General features: G+C 44.4%; 1 protein-coding gene across 1 annotated transcript in view; it reads left to right on the plus strand.

Annotated features, from left to right (window-relative positions):
- The window catches only part of HS3ST4 (heparan sulfate-glucosamine 3-sulfotransferase 4), a 411,041-nt gene that overhangs the window by 256,012 nt on the left and 129,868 nt on the right, over positions 1–25,161 (plus strand). The window lies entirely within an intron of this gene.

The following is a 25,161-nucleotide window of genomic DNA, read 5'->3' on the forward strand; positions in this document are numbered from 1 at the left end:
GTAAAATGGAAATAACAATCGTTCTTACCTCAAGGGCTATTGTGAGGCTTCAATTGTGTAAGCATGACAGGTACTCAGCCCAGTGCCTGGCACATAAAGAAAGAGCTAGAATATGCATTATTATTCACATTTAAAAAATATTTTTCTCAGTCTTTCTTATTGGCTGTGTGACTGGGGGCAAGTTATTCTGTCTATCATAGCCTTACATTCTTCATCTTTAAAATGGTGCCAGAGGGGCTTCCCTGGTGGCGCAGTGGTTGAGAGTCTGCCTGCCAATGGAGGGAACACAGGTTCGAGCCCTGCTCTGGGAAGATCCCACATGCCGCGGAGCGACTGGGCCTGTGAGCCACAACTACTGAGCCTGCGCGTCTGGAGCTTGTCCTCCGCAACAAGAGAGGCCGCGATAGTGAGAGGCCTGTGCACTGCGATGAAGAGTGGCCCCCACTCACCGCAACTAAAGAAAGCCCTCGCACAGAAACGAAGACCCAACACAGCCAAAAATAAATAAATAAATAAATTTAAAATGCATTAAAAAAAAAAAATGGTGCCAGAGGACATCCCTGGCGGTCCAGTGGTTAAGACTCCACGCTTCCACTGCAGGGGGCACAGGTTCCATCCCGGGTTGGGGAACTAAGATCCCGTAGGCCACGCAGTGAGGCCAAAAAGAAAAATAATAAAATGGTGCCAGTAGTGAAACCTACCTCATAGACTGGTTGGGAAGTTTACATGTCTTCAGGTAGCGCATTGTTGCATGCAGTAAGCATGCAGTGGATGTTTTCTTAAACCTCCCCATTTCCCTGCATCCCTGATATTTTATGGGTTTGCAGTGTCCGTAGAGCTTCCCACTATGGCTTTCACCCCTGGACCGCTCGTTTGTCATTAGCCATGTGTCATCCCACATCTTTTTTAATGCATCTGTCATGCCTCTTTATGAATCATCTAAGCACTTTGAGGGCTGGGGTCTTCTGTGCCACTTGTTATTTATCTAAAATTAAGGTGAAGGAAAAGCCAGCTCGAGTGATTTTAGTATACCAATTGTATCCTGGCATGGTCTGATGTAGCTAAGTCCTGGCTTTTCTCCCAGGATTGGAGAGATTAAGTTCTGCTTAGACTGTGTTGGGGAGCAGGTGGAGAGGCATGCACCAAGGTGTCTGTGAAATGCTATTTGTGGTTGATCAGGAACCCAGACACCTGCTCATGTGTCCTCAGCCTACACCACAAGGCTCTGCCTTTCCTATCCCCTGGACACTGACAAAGCTGGCTTATTCGAGCCACTTACCCCTTCTTCCTTAGTTATAGAACGCCCAATCTCACAGGGCATGCAGTCACTCAGAATAAGAACTAAACCTCCCAACTTCCTTTGCTACCCAATGAATGGGGTATAAAAAGAGGTATCCTGTGGAATTCCCAAGAAATGTTCTTTAAAGGGAGGGGCTCACCCCTTTTCACTGCTTCCTCCTTCCTGCTGGCTGGGATGTGGATGAGATGGGCGGAGCATAAGTGGCCATTTTAGGCCATGTCTTAGATGGGGTTCTCCCCGAAGAGCAGACTCTCAGTCAGAGATTTGCGAGCAAGTTATTTATGTGCCGAGTAATCCCAGGAAGCACTGATAGGGGATGGGAACGTGAGATAGGAAGGGAAGGAAGCGAGTATAGGGTGTGTTAATGAATGAATTATGGTGGCTCCATCCTGCTGGAAAACTCGAGGAAATTGGGTAACACATGCTTTAGAGACATTCTACTTGAAAGGTGGGGGAGCTGGGGTATTTATACACCAACACCTGTCTGCCATTCGTTGAGGGCTGCTCTTGGAGGCATTACTTCCCCAGCACTTCCAGACTTTCATATGTGGACCAGACACTCTGAGAGTCTCAGGTGCTTGCAATCAGGAGCTGTCAGCATGTTTGGAATGGTGAATACTTATGGGATACTCTAGACCAAGAGGTTAAACATGGTGAGCAAAGCGAAAGAAGGTGCCTTAGTCCCTGCTGACTGTGGCACCATCACACCAGGCTTGGGCAGCTTACCTCTAGAGTTTAGGTCAAAGAAAAAAAATCTCTCTTGTTTAAGCCATTGTTGGGTTTTCTATCACTCACAGCCAAACCTAATCCCAAATGATGGATTAGATGATGATGGTGATGATAATTAACATGGTAATAGAGGTAACTAGCACATATTAAACATATGATACTTGAGTCTACTTGCTATTATCTACCCAGTCCCACCCTCCCGGCTCCCACACACACATACATACACACACAAAGGTAAGTTTTATGACCTTTTCTGGCCTGTTTCTTGCCTGGTACCTAGTAGGGTGTTGGATACATGGCAAGCACTTCGAAAATATGTCTTGAATGGATGAATAAGTGAGAAAACATTAAAGGAAAAGCCAAGATTTGAACGCTTATCAGTCTGTTTCCAGCTCCCCAGCTCTTAACCTCTGTGTCATGGTGAAAAGTTTAGAAATCTTATCCTATAAGCAATTGAAGTGTAATGCCCGAGAGCCTGAGTCTTGGGAAAGACAGAAACCTGGGATGGGATGAAGTTGTGAATGTGCTTGTGAAATAGATCATTTTCATCAAAAGTCAACATGAGGAGCTGAGTCTGCAGCAAAGGACAGGATCAGCTCTTGTAGAAACTCTGTAAAGCCAGGGCCAGGCCAGGGAGTGGGTGGTCCCCATGAGTGAGACTCAGAGCAAGGCATTTCTGAAAAGCTTACTCTTTCCCTCCCTAGCCACTCACAGCTCCTCTTCTTGACCTGCTAAACCTGTGACCGGGTAGCCTTGGCCCCCACCCTGCAGTTGATCAAACAGAGGCTGGTTGGCAGATGGTCAGGGATGCTGTAGAGGGTTATGGCACTGGGCTGTGAGACTAGACAAGACAGGCTCTGCAAACTGTCCTAAAGGTGTAATGAACTTCGTTTGTAACTTTATAGCCTTCAGAATGCATTTCCAATCCACCGTGGTCAAGCTTCCCTTCTTTCTTAGTGCAGGTGTTCCTTCACTGATAGTTTGTACCTAGGAAGCCCATACAAGTCCAGAACTGTAAGCAATTGCCTTTTCTGTGAGCATTTACAGTGCATTTCCCACTAGGAATATTTACAATGGCTCTGTAAATAGATGAACATGCAAAGTGTATTTGTCTCTGGTGTGGGCATCCCTCCAGCCCCTGGGCTCTAAGAGTTTGGCCACGGGCTGTCTAGTGACAGATATACTCCCAGGGAACTTCTTCTTTTTTTTTTTCCAGTCTTGAGAAGTAATCGACATGTGTCACTGTATAAGTTTCAGATATAAGCATGATGATGGTTTGATTTACATATATTGTGAAACGATGACCACAGTAGGTTTAGTTAACAAACGTCATCTCGTATAGATACAATAGAAAGAAAAGAATAAAATCTCCTTCGGGTGAGAACTCTTGTATATAGTCTGTTAACAACTGTCATGTATAACATACAGCATGTTAACTATAGCCGTCATTGGTACTTTACATCCCTAGTACTTATTTACCTTATACCTGGAAGTTTGTACCTTTTGACCACCTCCCTCCAATTTCCCCTTTTCCCACACCCTGCAGCTGGTAACCACAAGTCTGATCTCTTTTTCTATGAGTTTGGTGGTGGTTTTGTTTTATTTTGTTTTTAGATTCCACATATAAGTGAAGAACATACAGTATTTGTCTTTCTCTGATTTATTTCACTCCCAGGGCACTTCTAATGAGATAATGTCATTTGTGTGTTTGTTCAACAAGCATTTATTGGAGTGATTAGTATGTTTTAGGCACTGAATAGTGGAAAATGATACGAACAGGAGTAAGACGAATAGGACGTGGTGCTGAACTTTGCAGTGTCTTGGGGAAAATAGACTCAATTATGTTATAATGACATGCTTACTTTAAGGTGTCGTATAGAGGAAAGGGTTACTAAATCCACCTGAAGGAGTTAGAGAAGCCACAACCCACCTGTGCTACCATAGCACTAAACTTTTCTCCATTCTTCACGCAGCCCCATGCTTTTGTGCATATTGATGCCTCTGTCTAGACACCTTATCTTTTCTGCCATCCTTGTCAAAATCTTACTCATATTTTAAGGCTATGGCAGACTGTGTTGGTAGCCTACCCAAAAGTTGCTCTCCTTTTCTCCAGGTTTATGGAATCTTGTTTGGGGAGAAATGGCAACATTTCTGGGAGGTCAAGCCATGGTGATAAAGCTTGGTTGATCTAAGCCAACGTGGTAGCCAATTTCCTTTGGCAAAGCAATTCATCACACAATTCATTATATGTGTGTTATTATTATTGATAGTAGCAGTAAAGGTTTCAGTGCAACAACATATTTGGAGGCATGGACACTAAAAATATTTAATTGTCTTACCCAAAGTTGGTCCAGTGGCTGAGAAATGTCATCAAGTGTGAGGGCTCTGCCTGGGTTTCCACTCTGCCTTCCCCTGGGATGTTGGCTTGTTGCCTCACAGCCTTTTGATGCCCGTCCCAAGGCTGAGCATCATGGTCTCACACCACCACGCTCATGGCATGAAGAAGAGACAGGTCTCCTCCCTGTTTCTCTTTTCATGGAGTAAAACCCTTCCTGGAACCCAACAATGAAGTCTCACTGGCCAAAGCTAGGTCAGTTGCTCCCTTCCCCACCCCCCTTAGCTATAGGAGGCCTGAAGAGGAAATGGCAAGGTCAGAATATGAAAGACTTTAATTTCCTGTGAATACCTTCCAGGAGCAAGAGATGGTGTGATTAGGTTTGTGTCTTAAAAAAAAAAAAGGAGGGGAGGGGATCTGATTTAAGTGTGGGTTTGATGTTGGATCTGGGTGAAACTGGAAACAAGGAGGCTATGGCCGTATTTCCATAGAGAGACCATCAGAGCCCAGATTTGGGTGGTACTGGTGAGGATGGGAGGAGCTCAGAGAATGAGGGGTCTGCAGAATTCTGTGGCCAGAGCTGGCCAGGGTTCCCACTACTGGCCTTTCCACAGACCCCTCTAACTCCTCCTTTGGAGAGAAGCCCTCCTGTGTCTGTCACACTGCACGTCCCCAGCTTCAGCCCCTTCCGCTGCATCTTCTCTCGTAAAGGCCAGAAAAGGAAAATAATTGACTCGATCTAGGACGGTGGGCATATGACTGCAGGGATCTGTTTAATTAAATTTTACCTGAAGCTGTGTAGCCGATGAAAAATCAGCGAACCTTCCACAGCCCTCTTAACACAAGCGCTTTTGTCATAAAACAACCACATGAAGGAAGGAGGCTCATCGTTTGGCTCAGTTTAGTGTTTTCTGGGAGCTGCCGTGAATTCTGAGATGCAGGTACATGTGGAGACAGATGAGTAGACTCTTTACTGGGGTCTCCTTCCGTGGTGAAGCCGGACAGCGTCACTGCAGGTGTGTCGGCTGCAGGCTAGACAGAGCACAGCCGGTTCAAAGCCACCGTCCACTTCTTTCTGCGAGGACTCTTTGCATGCCTACTATGTGCCAGGCACTGTTCTGGACTCTGGGTACTCCACAGGGAGCAAGCCCTAGAGAGTCAAATTAGGGAGAGATACCTAATGAGACAATAATCAATGTTCAGAATAATAACCTCTCTGATGGGGTGGATGCCATGGGAACTCTTGGCTGTCTTTGCTGCCAAACCACCTCCAAATTTAGTGGCTTCAAAGACAATCATACTTTTGTTTATGAGTCTGCAAATCAAGCAGAGTGCAGCTAGGAAGACTTTTTTTTTGATCTACGTGGCATCAACTGAGCTGGCTCATTGGGGCTGGGAGTGTGCTTCTAAGATGGTCTCACTCGCGAGGCTGGCAAACCAGTGCTGGCTCTTGGCTGGAGCTCAGCTGAAACAGGGCAGTGCCCTCCACGTGGCTTCCTCTCCTGGCTGGCATGGGCTTCTCCTAATGCTGAGGTCTCAGAGTAGCCAGACCTCTTACACAAAAGCAGAAGCTGCCAGGCCTTCTTAATATCTGAGCTCTGATGTCATTTCTACTATATTTTATTGATTAAAGCAGTCAGAGGGCCAGCCCCAAGACAAGGGGCAAATAAATTGACTCTGTCTCTTAGGTGAGTAAGTGACAAGATCACATTGCAGAAGAACCCATGGAACAGGTGCCATGGCTGCTTCCATATTTGGAAATAGAATCTACCAGGAGAACCCAGAGACAGGGCCCCTGTCTGGGGATGGGGAGCTAGGACCTTAAAAAATAGACATCATGATGGAGAGTGGAAAATATATAGTACTGGGGCTCAACCCAAGTCCTGACATGACTCTGTGAGATTCATAGTCATTGGTGTTTCTCAGATGCTGCATTTCTTCTAAATAAAATAAATGAGGGGTGCCCTCATTCCCTGGTCCAGCAGACTATTAGAATAAGCCACATGGTCTATGAGACTATTAGAATAAACCCTGGGAGAACTGTGCTTCAAACTATTTGGGGGTGAATTCTGAAGGTCTGAGTCCCTGCCCACCTTGGCTACAAACTTGCCCTGTTATCTCGGCCCAGTGATGTTGTATATCAAAGCCAAAGCCTCCAGGTCTTATAAAGGGGACCACTCCAGTAATATTGGCAAAAGGCAGAGTTGTTGGGAAGTTGAAAATGAGACAATAAGTGTTAAAAATCAGAGTGACGTGTGTTAACTTACCTTGCTCAGCCCGATGTTCCTCCCCACGAGTTCCTGAAGGGAACATGAAACTTTGTCTGAGGAAACTTGGGTGACCATGGCTGACTGGGCTTAATCCTCAAATTCACTGCTGAGAATTCACACTGAAGAATTAAACTGATGCATTTGGCCTGCACTTTTCTCCTCACTCCCTATGCTGCCTCTTCCTAGAGTCCAAAACATATATATTTTGACACAGAGAAGGACAAATATGAGAGGACTGGCCTCAGAACAGTCCCTGGGACAGTTTACTGCATCTTCCATCTTCCACAGGGTTGGAAGAGAGAAGAGAACAAGATCGAGTCTCTTAAGCTAACCTGTTAGTGGCTGTACAGTAACCACCCCCATTTGCAAATGTGCCCCAGTAGGTATCTTGGAATCTGTCACACACGTACTTACTCTGTCTCCTTGGGAGCCAGGCATGTATTGAATGGTGATAAGACGTGATTAGAAGGGTGAGGCTCCTGGTCCCCAAGCCAACCGTGATGTGGACACGCTTATCACGTTTTTGGTGTGTGTGGCCTCTGCCTGCTATGCTTTTCTGGTAGCATGATCCCTTCTGTCCCTACTCATGTGGTTTAAACCCCTGTGGTTTATTCTTTCATCCTTTTCCAAAACATTCGTTGAACACTTATTTTGTCCTACACTTTTGATAGACAAGGGGCCCACAGAGATGAACATGATGTATTTCCTGCCCTCAAGGAATAAGGAAAATTAGAATTAATAATAACTACAAAAAAAAAAAAATAATAACTACACAGGGTATGTTTCTTACCTAGAGGAAGGGGCAATATGTCTTTGCACACTGCTTTTTTTTTTCACTCAGCTTACTCTTCATTCAAATCTAGGAGTCCAAAACATTATTTTATTGAATTATCACAGCAGCCTGGTGAGATAGATACCTGTTATTAACAAGGAGTAAATGGATGCATGGATTATGTACTTATGTCTGGTCACACAGGAGTAAATGAAAGAGTTAGACAAAGAAATTGTTTTCTTTGACTTAAAAAGTTAATGCCATTAACTTTCTTGCTGTACCACCTCCTCGCTCCCAATTATATATGGATATTTGCTCTGTAAACTGTGAAACGAGTTGCAAGATATGATGGTGATGTTGATATTTAGAAAATAAAACTCGTTAGGCTTTGAGATAATTTGTAAGGTTATTGGTCACTAATTCTCTCTTTAGCCAGGTGTGACTATAGTATGTGATTATAAAAAGCAAGGAATTACAGACAAATGGTTCTTGAACACACTCAATAGCATCTTCAGTATAATTCCTGGTGTGGGTAGCTCTCATGTATACCCAGGGAGGACAAAAGGTAGAACTTAATGGATTTTATTCCCAAATATCCAGGAAAAAGGATGGATTTCCCCCCTGGGTTTCACTTTAACTCTTGGAACTGGTACAAGATGATATCCATCCTGGAAAATATGAAGAGAGCCACAAAAACCATGAACAAGGTGAGGGAAAAGAAAAAAAAAAAAGGAAGAGCATAGATTCTAGAGCTCAGTTCATCTGGGTTCAATCTCAGCTCTACCACTCCATGGTTTTTTGACCGTGGACATATTGTTTATCCTTTTTTTGCCTCAGTGTTCTCATCTGTGAAGTGGGCATGAAGACAGTCTCTACCTGTTTTTGTCAGAGTCATCAATTCATGCTAGCTTCCATAAAAACAAACCCAAATATCAGTGCCTATCCACATTAAACATTTCTTCCTCATACAAACCGATGAGGGTCTCACATCTTTCCGGAATGGTTCTCCTCCAAGCAGTGACTCAGGGATCCAGCTGTGTCCATCATTTGGTTCTACCACTCTGGAATTCATAGCCCTGCAATCCAGCCTTGAAAACATGGGGAAGGCAAGATGGACACTGAGTACCTGAGCCTGGAGTGACACATTGTCCTACTCCTTTCAGAATGAGAGTCATGGCTGACCAAACCCAGGCAGGCTGGGAGATGTGGAGGAGTCGTTGGTGAACACTAAGAATCTCTCCCACACTATCTCATACGGTTGCTGTGACTAAATCAGTTAACATGTGTACCATCACTTAGAACACTGTCCAGCACAGAATAAGCACTCAGTAGGTGCTGTGATTACAACTACTATTACTCCTTCTTCCACCTGAGATGCAGAGGAAAGTGTAGTCCTATCAAAACAGAGAGAATGCCAGGGAGAAATTCTGGGGCAGCAGTAGCAACAGGAATAAAAATCAAGTGTGGTCTAGAAAGCAAAGGTGGACTTCTGAACAAATGCAAAATCCCTTCCTTCCTTCCTTCCTTCCTCCCTCCCTCCCTTCCTCCCTCCCTCCCTCCCTTCCTTCCTTCATTCCTTCCTCTCTCTCTCTCTCTCTTTTTTTTTTTTTGCAAAATCCCTTTCTTCATGTTACATTGACATCACCTCTGTACCCCAAATTGCAAGCAAAGACATGCAGCACAGCCTGAATCTTCAATTTCAAGATTTTGTTCATGAACCATAATACCCTTCCCCAGGCAAGGCTGACCATGTCTGCCCTTCCTTGCCCAACTCGGGTTCTTCATTCTTCTGCTTGCTAAACATCATGCCTGTAACGGTTCACCTCTGCCAGCTTCTAGACTTTCTACCCTCTCCTTAGTGTCTTAGATTGATTATCTCAAGTGCTGCTCCCTGTGGACAGTCTCAGCATGTACACCCCTGGAATACTGGGACTATTCCCACCATCTTCTAGAAAACGAAACCTCAGCCAGTTATGGATACAGCTGGACCTCAAACTTGCCCTTCTGATTTCACGTCCAGAGCTGCTCTTATTATCTCTGTCTGCCCTAAGAATTTCCTGTTCCTAGAAAGACTGCATGTACCTGCATGTACTCCCATAAGAATTTCATCAGCATTTTATTCTCAAAATCATCAGAGAATTTAGTGCTGTAATGCTGGACGCAAACGTCCTTCCGTTTTAGCTCTACATCCTTGTCCTTTGTAGACCTGAGGTCTTTTGGCTGAGTCAGGACAGCCATGGTGGGGAGCTCCTGACTGGTGGGAGGGGAAGAGCTGGTGAAGTGACTTGGTGTGCTCTGCGGGCAGGATTTAAGGAATGCTCTCGAAAATGGACCGTTCAATATAACAAGATGAAAGAACATAGAGGAAAAAATATGTCACAAATCCTCTCATCATAAAAGTATATACAGCATTGGCTACTTACCATGTGACAGACACTGTGTTAAGTGCTTGACGTGTTTCAACTAATACAATGCTCATGGCAACCCTATGATGTCCCATTTTACGGAGGGGGAAACTGAGGCATATTTAAATACCTGTTCCAAGTCCCACAGCTAGGAAATGGTGAAGTGGTTTTGACGGCAGGCAGGCTGATTCCAGAGCCTGCACTCTTAATCCCTTGAGTTCTGCCACTCAGTAAAGGATAATTAATCAGTACAGTGCTTCTTGTATGTTCTTTTTTCCAGTTTCAGCCCAGAAGTAAACATTCCCTCATGACTTCAATCCTGCGTACACATCACCTCACTTCCTGTCATTTGATGTAATGTTAGCTTATCAACGTTACTTCGTGTTGCCAGTTATCTTGATGATGATATGTTATCATAGTATCTGATGCTCCGTATATATCACTTTACTTAACCATTTATTCATCTTGTTTCATTTATTCCACAAATACTTAAAAGTAGCTACTGTGCGCCAGGTAATAGGCTAAGCACTGGGTAAGTAAAAATGAACTGGGCAGAGTCTCTGGTCTAAAGACGTTGACAGGTGCACAGGGGACATCATAACAGATAAAGGAAGGTGGTGGGTTCAGCTCGAGAGATATGCACCAACTATTCTTTGTATGAAAGGGGTTGGGGGACTGGGGGCGGGGGCATCCCCACCCTGCACATCCAGGAGGCTGACTCCTTTTACAGGAGGTGCCGCAGAGGTCGTGGGATACTGACTTCAACATCCCGGATCCTCGGCAAGGCAGGTCCACTCATGAAGCCGTGAGCAGGTGGGCTCTGCTGTTTCCGGGGCCAGATTCCTTCCACACAGTGATATTAACAGTCAAGGCGGGTGGTGTGAATTCCCAGCTTGGGATATTTCACATCCAAGAGTTACTGAGTGCACAGGCTCATACATTTCCCTCTACGGGTAACGCTGACCCTCCCGCCTAGGAGCTCCACCGCTGTCTTCTGCAAAACTCTCCCTTGCAAGTCCTTTCCTTTTTATCATGCTTGTGTCTTCATATATCTTGTTAACTGAAACATTTCGTTCTCACTCTCCATGTCACGCTCACCTATCTATGCCGACTTGAGGCATTTTGTTCTTTACCCCAAATCATAATGAACAAAACATTTACAAATATACTTGATTGCAACAGCATGTCTTTTGACATCCAGAACTCTTCCTAAGTGCTTGCCCTGTACATGTTATTTAATTTAACATTGTGTCCTTATTTTGAAAAGTGGTAACTGACATTTTCTGAGTGCCTCCCATGTGCCATGACACAGTTCTAAATGTCCTACACAGAGGATCTCATTTAACCTTCATAGTCCTCCGTTAAGATGACAGGGTTATTATACCCATTTTACAGAGGAAGGAGCTGAGGCCCAGGGAAGTTAACGGACATGTTCAAGGTCACATGACTAGAGCATACTAGAGCTGGGTATCCTTTTTTATCGGAGTATAGTTGATTTACAATGTTGTGTTAGTTTCAGGTGTTCAGCAAAGTGATTAAGTTATACATATATGTACATTCATTCTTTTTCAGATTCTTTTCTCATATAGGTTATCACAAAATATTGAGTAGAGTTCCCTGTGCCATATAGTAGGTCCTTGTTGGTTATCTATCTTATATATAGTAGTATGTGTGCGTTCATCCCAAGCTCCTGATTTATCCCTCGTCTCCACGTTTCCCCTTTGGCAACCATAAGATTGTTTTCGATATCTGTAAGTCTGCTTCTGTTTAGATTCCGCATATGAGTGATATCATATATTTGTCTTTCTCTGTCTGACTTACTTCGCTTACTGTGGTAATCTCTAGGTACATCCATGTTGCTGCAAATGACATTATTTCATGCTTTTTTATGGCTGAGTAATACTCCATTGTATATATGTACGACATCTTCTTCCTCCCAGTCTTCTATGAAGAATGAATGGGTTAATACAAGTGCGGGGCATAGAATAGTGTCTGGTAGTTAGTCAGTATCCATTGAAGGCTCTAATGATGACTACCAGTGAGCATTGTTACTACTGCTAGTCGTCGTGTATATTATACACCTGCCACCCCAATATTTGAATTACTAACTATTGATTTAGTGTTCTTTTAGTGCTTCTCTCATGCTCCCATGCCATGGGCCCCAAAGTCTTTGGAACACAAAGCTTAGAGGTATTGTCCTGCCCTGAATAGATATTTTATTCCTTGAGACAGGGAGCGTTCTGGGATCCTGGCCACATGAAGGCTTCTAGCTGAATTCATTCAGAAATAGTGCTAACTTGTTGGGCTGGTGGGGGGCCCACAATTCACCTGTACAGAACTGGTCGGTGTGGCGGCATGGTCGTGTGTGTGTGTGTGTCTGTGTGTAAAAGTGCTTTGCAAAGCAGTCAGTGGACATCACAGCACTGTGGTTAAGAGTCTAGGCTGTAGAGCTATATGGCCTCATTTCATTCCAGATCCTCTTCCTCCAACCTGTGACCTGGGCCAAGTCCCTTTGCCTCTCTGAGTATCAACTTTCTCCTCCTTAAAACAAGGGCAGGGCTTCCCTGGTGGTGCAGTGGTTGAGAATCCGCCTGCCAATGCAGGGGACACGGGTTCGAGCCCTGGTCTGGGAAGATCCCACATGCCGCGGAGCAACTGGGCCCGTGAGCCACAGCTGCTGAGCCTGCGCGTCTGGAGCCTGTGCTCCGCAACGAGAGAGGCCGCGATAGTGAGAGGCCCGCGCACCGCGATGAAGAGTGGCCCCCGCTCGCCGCAACTAGAGAAAGCCCTCGCACAGAAACGAAGACCCAACACAACCAAAAATAAATAAATAAATAAATAAATAAATAAATTTAAAAAGAAAAAAGAAAAAAAAAAAAAAAAAACAAGGGCAGTCGTAACTTGTCAGCTCGTGTCCGAGTTGAACAAGACAGTATGCATGTGGGAGGCTGGCCCACTGCAGACTCGGCCATTTCATGCCCTTTTCCTTCTTTTTCCTAAGGGAAAATGAAAGTTGCCATAGCATGAACTTGAACTTGAGCTCACCATGTACTGATAAGGAGCAGGTGGTCCCCGTTTCAGATCCTCTTGGAGCCTGGGAAGAGGAGCTGATTATTTGGTGTGAGCGCTATTATGGTCACGTGCTCTGAGATCAGGCACCTGTGTTGAGTTTCCCTGGGCGCAAAGTTCCATCCCAAACCCCACCCCAAACCAGCACGCTGCCCCCGGTGTTTAGAGTAGAGCCTGCACCGTCAATTCTTGTGGATGGAACAAATACACGGACGGTACCCTTACAGTCAGTACACCAGGATAGGACTCTCCATTCTAAATAAGAACACACCTGCCCTCCCCCCAGCCACTCATTCAGCAGGCATGAGTGGAAGGACAGGCAGAGAGATGGCCTCTGGAGTCTGAAGCGATGGATTCACAAGTCTGGCCCTGTGTGTAGCTCTGGGGAGGCCCACATTACCTGCTTGAGTCTCAGTTTCCCCTTTGTTGAGTGGAAATTCTACAGTCAAACTGTTGGGGGGATTAAGTATGATTTCGAGACAAGGCCTGGAACATAATAAGTGCTCAGTAAATGTTAGTTTCCTTTTCCCCTTCCTCTGGTTGTTTTAGAGTGAAGGGAGGGTTTTGGCCTTTGAATAATCATTTTATGTATGAATTAGATACTAAAGAAGCTCATGGTTGAATACATCCATATGCTAATCATCATAAACGCATTTTATCCATCCATCCATCCATTCATCCATTCATTTTTTTCCTTTGACTTATTCACTCATTCATTCCTCAAAGGGGGACACCGTTTTTTAGGAACACTGAGGATACAAAATTAATAACACCAAATACTTCACTTGAGGATGTTACAGTCTTTAGAGAAAGAAAATAGTTACCTATAATATATGTGACTTGATAAGGTGATATATCTGTTAGAAGCCTGCTCCAAGCTCACAGCTGTTGCATAACTGCATCATTCCCCAACTCATGCAATCTGTTTCCACGCATTGCTCCCGTCCCTCCCACCCAAACATCACCTTCACCAAGACGTAGACACTCTTGCAGAGGCTACTTTTTAATAAAGTGCTCTGTCTGGGGCTGATGGTGCAATATGATGAGGTTAATAATGAGATCATCCTCAGGGGTGAGCAACAGGCCCCTTCAGTCAGGAAAGGGAGAAAACCATCCACCTGTTCATCCCTCCATTCATCCCCTGTTATTATCACATCATGGTCAAGAGTGAAGATTCTGGAGCCAGACTGCGTGGGTTCAAATCCTGGCTCTGCTGCTTCCTAGCTACATAGTTTATGTGAAATTCCTGAGCCATTCTGGGCCTTGGTGTACTCAACTACAAAATGGGATAGTAAGAGTACCTAAGTGGTTATATTCGCTATCTACTGCTGTGTAACAAATTAGCCCAAAACGTAGTAGCTTGAAAGGACAGCATTTATCATCTCACAGTTTCTGTAGGTCAAGAATCTAGGCATGTCGTACCTTGGTCTTCTCATTCTGGGCATCTTTCAAGGCTTCAATCAAGGTGTGAGCTGGGGCTGCAGTTGTTTTAAGGCTGAAGCTTCCAAGCTCACTCAAGAGGGTATTATCAGGATTCAATTCCTTGAGGGTTGTTGGATCTGAGTTACAGGTCCCAGTTACTCCCAGACTGTTGGCCGGGGACTTCCCTTGGTCCCTTGCCACATGAGCCTCTGTGTAAGGCCGCTCACGACGTGTCCGCTTGGTTCATCAAAGAGATCAAGTGAGAGGACAAGAGATAAAAAAGAGAGCCAGGAAGACACATGTCCTAGTTGTTTGTAACCTCATCTCAGAAGTAACACCCCGTCACTTTTGTGTATTCTCTGCAATAGAAGTTAAGTCTTCTGGTCCAGCTCACACTCAGGGGAGGGGATTATACAAGGCATGAACGCCAGGATTGGGGGATCCTAGGGAGTCATGTGTGAAGCTCCCATCACAGTGGTCGTGAGGATTAAATGAGTCGTGCATGTAAAGCCTTGAGAGGACTGTCAGGGACGTAGTTCACACTTTAAAACTCTTAGCTATTATTATTACTAATATTGTTATTGATGTCTTTTGTTTCAGCAAATATTTATTAAGCTTTCGACTATATCAACATCATCATCGTCATTACTATTGGGAATTATTAGAGGGATCTCTGGGAGCAGATGAATTATAAGGGAGTCCTTCCTCAAAGAGCTCCTGGTCTACTGGGGGATGGATGTTCATTTAAAAAGTAAAGACCACAGAGTAGAAAATGATTGTTGTATTGTCAGGGGAGGGCAGAGATGCAGCGCTAGAAGGCCCTGGATGTGCATAGGGATTAGCAGTTGTTCAGTTTGGCTGGAAAGCAGGACACTTGAAGGTTAAAAAATCAGGTTAGTGATAGGAGTTTGGAGTCCATCTCCTATGAAGTGGGAAGCCAGGAAGGATTTTTAAGCTGAGGAATGTCATAGGCATAGATGGATGCCCTAGAAAGGAGGGGACAAGACTGGAGGCTCTGAAGCCACCTATTAAAGTTCAGAAAAGAGATTATCTTTCTTGGCCATGAGAGTCCAACAGAAGAAAATCCAGTGCAAGAAAACCAACAGTTTCTTCTGCAAGACCCTTCTCCAAAAGTGCCCATAAGGAGAGTACCATTTTCTTCCTCCCAGTCTTGAGTCCTGCTTGGCTTCTGGAAAATAATCCCAAGAACTCGGGGCTAATGCTGAGTCTGAACCTAGTGCCTAGTTCTGTGACCTTGGGCTTGTCATTGAACTTTTTGCATTTTTATTACCTCATCTGAAATTGGGATGATTTTGCTGACCTTGAATACTTTGACAACCAGATACACACACACACACACACACACACACACACAAATTGCCACCGTTTATGGATACTTTTAAAGAACTCAACAGTGTTGTAGGTTTTTACTATGCCCATTTTACAGGTAAGAAAACTGAGACTTGAAAGGTTAACGACTTGCCAATAATTGGCAGAGCACACCCTCAGGCTATTTGACTTTGTAGCTCAAGTGCCTCTGCTGTAGTGCCAATGTCTAAGAGCTTAAGAAATGGCCCTTCCCGCTCTGCAAACAAACTATCAGAGAAAAGGAAGAGACTTTCCATCTGCCTGAGGATTAGACGTACAAGGCAGCTTGCTCATAAGTACAGGGGCCAGGTCAGACTTACCTCAGCTTCTTGCTCATTTCCGATCAGAGACAAAGCTCTTGTATATACTTGTTACATGACCGAAGGAGTTTAAATTTTATATATTCTCTGTATTTCTCCATAATCTGTCAGCCTGTCTTTTCGAGAACTCACCTTTAAATCTTTCTGAGCTGTATTTATCTAAATACCTTTCTGGCAGTCATCAAGTTGTTACTATTTTATCTGACACTAGATTTTGTGAGACATCAGAGGGCCCTGCGTGGTCTCCAGGGCTGCTTGCCACTGGAGCTATTTTTAACACCCCCTTGTGATGTCTCAGATAGCATTATGGGACATGGATGCACTAAGCTACTTAGCCACTTGGCAACACTGCAGTTTGGGAAGGCCACTGTTACAACATGAACATTATGTTGCAATTGAAGCTCAGAAACTGAATGGTGCAAGTTCCTCCAGAGAGGTCCTTTCATCTGGTTTGGGGAATAGAAAATGTGTCCTGATTGAGAAGGCAGCAAAGGAAGTTGCTAGATCCTTAGAGCTCAGAGTAGCAAAGAAACTCCCCTTTGGGGTCTTTGAGTGACCGAGGACCATGCTCCAAGAGCATAGCATGAAATCTGTGGTTTAGAGACAAGAGAAAACAGTGGTTATCTGTGAGGGGGGGGCATTATAAGCGATTTTAATTTTCTCTCTCTATATATATTATTTTCCACATTTTCTCTAATGAATGTGTTATTTTATAATTTTTACAAAATAATTACAATTAGACAAATGTCATTTAAAAATGGTATACCTCTGGACCTTCAATAACTTGTAGTAGATCATTGAGACATTCAAAATTACAGGAACACATGAAATTGCTATAATAATTATTTTGGACTTAGTGTATCCAAACCAAACTCTTATTTATTTATTTGTCTCTTCCCAAACCTCCTCCAATGCTGGCCTTTCCATCTTAATAAATAGCCACTCCATTCACCCTGTTGCTCAGGTCAAAAGCCCTGGAATCATCCTTGACTTCTGCTCTCACCAGTTACATGCAGTAATATGTCAGCAAATCCTGTCATGTCTATTTTTGAAAAATACCCTGATGACTTCTTCTTTCTACCATAACCACACTGGCCTAAGCCAGCATCAGTTCTCGCCTAGAGTATTGCAGTAGCCTTCTAATCAGTCATCTCACCCCTCCTCTGATTTATTCCTTATGTGGCAGAGAGATCATTAAATGTTGAGTCCAAGCAGGTCCTTTCTCTGTCAAATCTCTCTGTGGCTTCTGTTCTCACTCAGAATAAAATTCATACATAAAATATTCTTCAAAAACATGATTTAAAAAAATGGCTAGTATGGCTAAATAGTGTGATATGCCAGTAAATTATTTACCTACTGGTGGACTCCTATCCCCCTACCAGTTTTATGAACAGTGAACCATGATGCGTTGTAAGCAGTGGTCTCATATGATTTATCTAAGATGGATTTTTAGGGGTGGAATTACTAAATAAAAGGAACTAAATAAAGGAAACTCCTCCAGTTGTATCAGGGAAGGAGAGAAGTTGAATAATGCTGCCAGTTTAATTTCTAGAAACTTTGTCCCAGTTTATATTTCCATCAAACGTGTATGCGAGTGTCTGGAAAACTTCAACAGCAGTGAATTTTACAAATTTTTCCTGTATCCCAACTTCATAATTTTAAATATTGTATCTGTTTCTAATGGCGCTTACTTTATTACAAGTGGCTCATGTACCTTTTTCTTCAAACCATTATCGATCATTTGTGAGTTGTCTATTTGTGTATTCTGCCTTTGTTTCTCCAGGAGTGTCGGTTTATCTCTTGACCGGTCTCTGAATCTCCAGTGGAGTTTTGGGGCTTCCTGTAAACCCGTATTTGGGAAGGAGAGGTTGGTGGGTGGCAGTGTGGGGTCTTATTTAGACATGCAGTGTCTGGATAGAGGACTGGTTTTCAGCCACGGCTCTACTGTGTCCTGGCTGTGCTAAGCTGGCCAGAGGGCCAAAGCTCTGTACCACCAGGAAGATGGGTCTAGGAAGAATGCCTCCCCATCTCCTAGAGCCAGAGTCAGCAAACTCTCTCTAAAGGACCAGAGATAGTAAACATCTTTGGCTTTTGTGGGCCATACTGTCTCTGTTGCAACAAGTCAGCTCTGCCATTGTGGTTCTGAAGCAGTTGTAGACAGCATGGAAATGAATGAACATGGCTGTGTTCCAATAAGTTGTATTTATTGACACTGAAATTTGAATTTCATATAATGTTCACATGTCACAAAATCCCCTTCTTTTTTTTTTTTAAACTACTCAATAATCTAAAAACCATCCTTAGCTCACAGGTAGGATTTATGGGCTGCAGTTTGCTGACTCCCGTCCTAGTGCCTTGGGACAATTGAATGAGAAGACATTTGTAAATAATTTGGCCTGTTGTTTGGCACAGACTAAGCACTTAGCATATATCATTACTATTCTTATTTCACTAATACAATTTTGCAATATATTATCAGAATTGTCATTTTTTAAATAAGGGCTAATTCTCTCCTTACATACTTGCTGGACCCTGACCAAGATGATCTAATTTGCCTGGACAGCCCCGGTACATCACAGACATTTAATGCCTTTGTTTCCCTTGCCCTGTGTATATGCAAATCACTTGTCACTGCTCCTCACCTGCCTGCTGTGTTCCAGGGGACTGAAATCCTTTTAGTTCTCTGAACACACCGTGCCCTCTTTCACCTTTCAGTTCTCATCACATTCCGTATCTTAATCCTTTAAACATAGCCCAACTGGTTTCCTCTCAATACTGAGACAATAAATAATACTAACAGAGCCCTAGGACCTAAAAGGTCTTTACACATCCATCATTATATTCTCCAACCCAAAGTCTCTTCGTTTTTATTTATTTATTTTTTACCTGTTTAGTTGCACTTCGCTTTATTGGTTTTTTTTTTTAATTTTTATTTTATATTGGAGTTTAGCTGATTAACAATGTGTTTTAGTTTCAGGTGTACAGCAAAGTGATTCAGTTATACATATACATGTATCTTTTTTTTTTTTTTTTAGACACCAATTGTACTTGAACATTTGTTATTTTTATTATTATTATTATTTTTAAAAATTTACTTATTTATTTTGGGCTGTGTTGGGTCTTCGTTTCTGTGTGAGGGCTTTCTCTAGTTGTGGCAAGCGGGGGCCACTCTTCATCGCCGAGCGCGGGCCTCTCACTGTCGCGGCCTCTCTTGTTGCGGAGCACAGGCTCCAGACGCGCAGGCTCAGTAGTTGTGGCTCACGAGCCCAGTTGCTCCGCGGCACGTGGGATCTTCCCAGACCAGGGCTCGAACCCGTGTCCCCTGCATTGGCAGGCAGATTCTCAACCACTGTGCCACCAGGGAAGCCCCATGTATCTATTCTTTTTCAAATTCTTTTCCCACTTAGGTTATTACAGAATATTGAGCAGCATTCCCTGTGTTATACAGTAGGTCCTTGTTGGTTAAGTGTTTTAAATATAGCAGTGCGTACATGTCAATAGTTTCCCCCATAGAATCGCATTCAAGTTGTCTAAACCTGCCCTTGAATGTATTTGAGAACCCCACCCCCAAATATTACCCTGTTAACAGCATAGCAAGTTGCTGGCTTCTTTGGAATTCAAATCTTCAGTCCTATGATACTTGGCCTAAAGAGAAAGGGTATTGTTTATTTTTTTAATTAAAGCAGTAGTTGTTAAGCTGATGACAGTCTGACTTAAACTCCTCTGTGGAGAGGAAGTGGAACTCCAAGCACTCCAGGCACCAAGGTGGGCGCCCTGCGATGTCCAGTGATGGCGAAGGCAGATTGCTGCCCCCAGCCTGGAGCCCTCCAGCAGGCATCTTTCTTGGAGGTCAGCAGGTGGTAGTGGGAAGAGCAGGGCTTTTAGAGAAAGTCTGAGAAGTGTGGAATAGGCCTCACCACTTACTAGCTGTTTAACCTAGAGTGAGTGCCTTCACATTTTCAAGCTTCCATTTCTTCATCTGCAAAATGATGAGGAAAATACCTACTATGTCAGAGTGTGGTGGAGAAAGTGAGGCTGCCCTTAAAATGTCTGACACACAGTAGGTACTCCAGCCTGGAGGGTATCACGAGTACTGTTGCAGCCAACGCTGGCTTTGAATTAAAGATGGGGAAGGGGGCTGCCATGTAATATACAATAACCTGGGACAATGACAGTTGGTTTTCCCAGTTTCAAAAATTCCAATCATTAGAAGAGAGAACAGAGGCAACTTTCTAGGCAAGAGTCAGCAACCGTTTTCCTGCTAAACGGCCCAGTGGTAAATATTTTAGGCTCTTCAGGCCATATAGTCTCTGTTAGAACTAATCAACTCTGCCCTTGTAGTGCAAAAAATAGCCATAGAAAATACTCAATGTGCATGCATGGTGTTACAGTAAAACTTTATTACAAAAACAGATGGGCACTGGATTTGGCCGGGGGCCATAGTTCACCTCTGGAAAGGTTCATTTTATGTGTCAACTTGATCAGGTGCTGGGGTGCCTAGATATTTAATTAAACATTATTCTGGGTGTGTCTGTGAGGGTGTGTCTGGCTGAGGTTAACCTTTGAATTGGTAGACTCAGGGAGGAGGGAAGATCGCCTTCCCCAAGGCGGGTGAGCCTCATCCAACCCGCTGAAGGTGGGAATAGAACAGAAGATTGGGCAAGAGAGAATCTGCTCTCTGCCTGACAGTCTTCGGAGCTGGGACATTGGTCTTCTCCTGCTTTTGGACTTGGACTAGAACTTTCACCAACTGGCTCTCCTCCTTCAAAATAGATGTAGGTATAGATATAGATAGAGATATAGGTATAGGTATAGGTATATAGATATATAGATATAGATATAGATATGGAGATAGAGATACAGAGATAATCTCACAGGTGATCCTAAGTCAGACCTCAATTTCCTCATCTGAAAATGAGCATAAAAGTCATTGTTTCCTTTACGAGTGTTTTGCCAAAATTCAGATTAACACAGACAAGTCTCAGCCTCCTTCCTCTTCCCCTCCCCTTCCCCTTCCTTCCTCTTCCCCGTCTCCTCCTTCTCTTCCTCCTCCTCCTCGTCCTCCTCCTCCTCCTCATGACTGACTTCTTCAGGATTAGGAACAGAAATTATAGAGAAAAGGCAGTAAAAAGCACAGCAAGGCTCAGGCAGGGAGGGGGAGAAGTCATGACTGAGATGAGCTAGGACCTGGAGACCTATGGACCACATGATAGTGATGGAGAGAGTTTACAACTCTGCCCAAAGGAGGTCGCTGACTTGCTGTCTCTCATAAGCTCTGGACCCTGCCTCTAGCATTCCACTGGTATCTCTTCTTGGATGTCCTTTAAGACTCTGAAACTGAATTTGGTACTTGCCCTCCCCTGAACCTGCGACTGGCTTCCTCTCTTCTGTGGACCATTCCTCCGTGAATGGTAATACCACCTACCCCGTGATGCAGATTATAACCCAACGTCATCCTCGACCGTAGCCCTCCTTCCACGCCTCTCTCTTGGATCTGCTTCCTCCATCCCGTTCCTACTGCTACCACTTCAGGCCTCATCAGCTCTCCCTCAGTCATCCCACCTGCTTCTTTCCTGGTCTTCTTGCCTCTGGTCGTGTCCTCCTCCAATCTGTTCTTCACACAGTGAGTGTCTGTAAAACAAAAATCTGACCTGTTGCTCCTTGCTTAAGACCGCAGTGGCTCCAGGTTTTCCCCAGGATGATTTCTAAACTCACAGGTGTGACTTTCCAGGCACTGTGTCCTCTCCAGCTTCATCCACATCATTCCTTTTGTGCACTTTGCCCAGTGGTTCCCTAAACCTGTCATGCTTTCAGCCCTCATCCTGGTACACACCCATCCTTACCTTTTCCTGCTTCTCCTGGATACCTTTGGAACTCAACTCGAATGTCATTTTGCCTGGGAGACGTTCTTTGATCCTCTTGCTTCTTCTAAGTCTGGATCAAGTTCCCCCCTTCTTGTTATGTTAACCCCTGCTACTTCCTGACCACATCATTTATCACAGAGTATTACACAGTGAGTTCCAGGAAGCCAACCACTGCTGTACTCTCGATATTCCTAGCCAGGTGCACATCTCCTGTGGTTCCTGGGTGTAGATGTTCGGTAGAATGGACAGAGCCAACCACCAACATTCAGTCAAAGGCTTCTGTCTAGCCCTCTTCCATCCCACAATATCTCCCCACTTTGCACATGCCCACCTGACAGACTCCTGCTTTAAAGTGTACTGGGGGATTTGTTTTATTCAGCTTTGGCAAGACAGACAGACAGAGACATGACTGTCCTGAAGGAAGAAGTCTTTATCCTCACAGATCCCTAGAAACAAGAGGCATGGCACACCACACAGGGCTACATGGGGAAGCACCAGTGTCAGCCAGGAGGCAGAGGGAGCAAGGGGAAAAGGTAGGCAAGAGCCTTTATTGTGGTTTCCCTGGGAAGGAAAGATCAAGGTTGGGTAAGCAGGCTAAGGAGATCTAGGATTGGCTGGTTTGAATAGCTTCCACATCCTCTGGGGCCAGGGGTTGTCCCTAGTCATCTGGTACCTGGCCTTAGAGTGATTAGAGCAGAGAGACAGTGGCCTGGCAGGAGAGAGCCCCAGGAAGGGGGTAGCTGGGGGTTATGAGCTTCAGATTGGTTGGTTTGCACATGAAAGGCATGCTTTAGGCTGAATTCTTTGCTAATTCTAGGAATCAGGTTACCCTGGGAGGGGCAATCCTTTCCAGTATCAGCAAGGCCCCAAGTTGTCAAAGCATTGAAATTAAAAAAAAAAAAAAAAAATCACCACCAAAAAGCATGCTTAATACACCTACCCATATTCACCCCTGAGCTCTAAATCTCTTCTCCAGCTAGATTGTTAATCATACATAGCACATGATACCTTTTCATCATACAGCTGATTTAATATGGGGTTATTAGAATAAACGTGTGTATACCACATTGGAGTATAAGACAAGTGGGCAGAAGTGTGGGTGTATTTCTCTCCATCATATTCCCAGCCTGGCACATGGTAGGCACTCAGTAAATACTTGTTAAATGAATATATGAGATTACCAACACTATCATTCTTCTGTTTTCTGGTGTGTTAGATTTTGCTTTTAGCTTTAATATTTCCTTTATTCTTCTTTTATTTGTCATATTTATATTCATTCACATAGAATTTTGTAATATATTTTTAAATGTAAAAAGCAGGTTACAGAAGGTCACGTGTAGCATGATCTTATTTGTCTAAATATACACACACACACATATAAATCTACACATACACACACACACACACGTATACAGTGTCTTTATGTGTGCCTGAAATGGTATTTCAACAAAGTGTTAACAATATTTAACTCTGGATGGTGAAAATTCAGATGATAGTAATTTTATATAAACACACACACACACACACACACACACACCTATATATATAATCTCTGGTTTTTTTAATTTGAATTTTCAGCATTGAACTTTATCAGAATAGAAATGTTACTTTTACTTTGAGTAAAACAAATAAAAACTCTCTTAGGAGTTTTTAAAAACCAAGTAAATAGTAGGTGCTAAAAAATATTGGTTCATTCTTCTCTTTAACCAGCCTTGGGAACTACCCAGTAGAGCAGCGGTTGGCAAACTATTCCTAAAGAGGCAACTAGTAAACATTTTAGGCTTTGCTGGCTGAACAGTCTCCATAGCAATTACTCACCTCTGCCGTTGTAGGCGGCAGGCAGCTATAGAGCACCCATCAGTGAATGGGTGTGGGTGTGTTCCAATAAAACTTTATTCACAAAAACAGGAAGTGGCTGGATTTGGCTTAGGAGCTGTAGTCTGCCAACCCCTCCAGTGGAGAGTTCAGGGTGGGTGGCACTCTGGTGGTGATTATTCAGAGATTACAGGACAGAGAAGCTGGGTTCTATGACAAGGCCCCCGGCCCACTCAGGAAGGCCGTAGATGCCAGAGCAGGTGCCCAGGAAGCAGAGGGCTTTCACCTGTGGTCTGTCCAGGGTCCACAGGCTTCCTCTGCCACCTCATCCTGTAGGTGACCTGTAGGTGGCTGTGGCCTGGCATTCACAGGCCACACAAAGGCTGAAATGGAGGGACCAAGCCTCCCTGGGGAGGCTGTAAGTGTGGTTTCTAAGGCTGTGGGCTCGGCAGCTCTGCTTCAGATCCTGACTACCCGATCTTGGAGCCTCCATCCCTTGGGGACAAAATGGGGATAATGGCGGCGATACCTATCACATAGGTAATGAGTGAAACACGCTCAGTACGGCTGTGGCATGTAGTTAGTGCTCAAAAAACGGCCTCTGGTGCCTTGAAATCTTATCAGCACCCACAGTCATGTTCCAGGGGGAAGGTAGGAGATTGTCCGCGAGTGCACACCTGCACACGTGGATATTTTCGCACAGACACATGCACACACGTGACGGGACTTCCAGCCACGTGCCTGATGGCCCTTGTTGGCGCCTACACACTCCACCTCGCGGAAAGCTTCCCCAGGAAGGTGAAGAGCGTCCCACTTGGCCCAGGACACAGCTGCGGCTGCGGAAGGCTGCTGGGGGGAGATGAACGGATGGTTCCATCTTCACTCACCCAGCTGGGTTCTGAATTTCTGGATGTGCTTTGACAGGTAGCCATCCCTGTGCCTTCCAAAAGCCCCAGGCGGGAAGTCAGGCCATGTTTGCTGAGAGGCCTCGAGTTGGAGAAACATCTGGTCACCTGTGTAGGGTCGTCCCAACTCTCTGTTGCTTCAGCCTCTGCCCCCTTGTCATAAACAAGTGCCCGGCTTTACTTCCTGGGGCCAAACGGCTCCCCAGCCACAGCCCTCTTATTAAAATGAAACTGATCACAGCACTTCCCTGTTTCAAAACCTGTGTCTGCAGCTGGAAGTCCTAGTCCTTAGTCTGCAACGATCTCTTATTTATTCAGCGATTATTTATCGAACCCCAGCTGAGTGGCACTGTTCCAGACACTGTGGAGACAAGATTGAAGAAAACAGGTAAAAACCCTTACATTCCAGTGGAGGGAGGTAAATGATAACACATCAGTAGGTAAATATACAGTGTGTTGCGTGACAGTGAGTGCTAGAAGAAACATGAGTAGAAGGACGGGAGGTGGATTCAGGGTAGGGGATGAGGTTGCTGCTCAGGTCCCTCCAGTATCCAAGTCCAGCTTCCTTCTTCAGCTCACTTTGCACC

The sequence above is a fragment of the Balaenoptera musculus genome, chromosome 15, assembly GCF_009873245.2.
Source record: "Balaenoptera musculus isolate JJ_BM4_2016_0621 chromosome 15, mBalMus1.pri.v3, whole genome shotgun sequence".
NCBI lineage: Eukaryota > Metazoa > Chordata > Mammalia > Artiodactyla > Balaenopteridae > Balaenoptera > Balaenoptera musculus.